This window comes from Gekko japonicus, unplaced genomic scaffold (genome assembly GCF_001447785.1).
Source record: "Gekko japonicus isolate JY-2015 unplaced genomic scaffold, Gekko_japonicus_V1.1 scaffold1009, whole genome shotgun sequence".
NCBI classification, from domain to species: domain Eukaryota; kingdom Metazoa; phylum Chordata; class Lepidosauria; order Squamata; family Gekkonidae; genus Gekko; species Gekko japonicus.
In genome coordinates, this window is record NW_015160867.1 from 635,491 (window position 1) to 635,904 (window position 414).

Below are 414 nucleotides of genomic sequence, written 5' to 3' on the forward strand. Positions count from 1 at the left end.
GGGGCTTCGCCCGATTTCCTCCACAGTTTCAGGACCCTCAAAAAGCAGGATCACGGAACTGCGGAGGAAATCGGGCAAAGCCCCGAGTCAAAATGCAGCCCCGGAGTTTCGGGTGTGAAATTGACATGTTTGTGTCGGGGCAAACGGCGGCTGTGCTGCGAGGCAGCTCTAGTGAGAAATCGCCCCCAATCTCTTCTCTCTTCTTCTCAAAGCGGCTTACAATCGCCTTCCCTTCCTCTCCCCACAACAGACACCTTGTGCGGCAGGTGTGGCTGAGAGAGTCCGGAGAGAACCATGACGGGCCCAAGGTCACCCAGCAGGCTTTATGTGAAGGAGGAGAAGGAATCAAACTCGGCTCTCCAGATCAGAGTCCGCCAGTCTTAACCACAGCACCATGCAGAGTGTGGCTTACGC

The 414-nt window shown here is 56.0% G+C and overlaps 1 protein-coding gene across 1 annotated transcript in view; it reads right to left on the reverse strand.

Annotated features, from left to right (window-relative positions):
* Nucleotides 1-414, reverse strand: part of HCN3 (hyperpolarization activated cyclic nucleotide gated potassium channel 3) — a 46,658-nt gene that overhangs the window by 12,908 nt on the left and 33,336 nt on the right. The gene's annotated exons all lie outside the window — the stretch shown is intronic.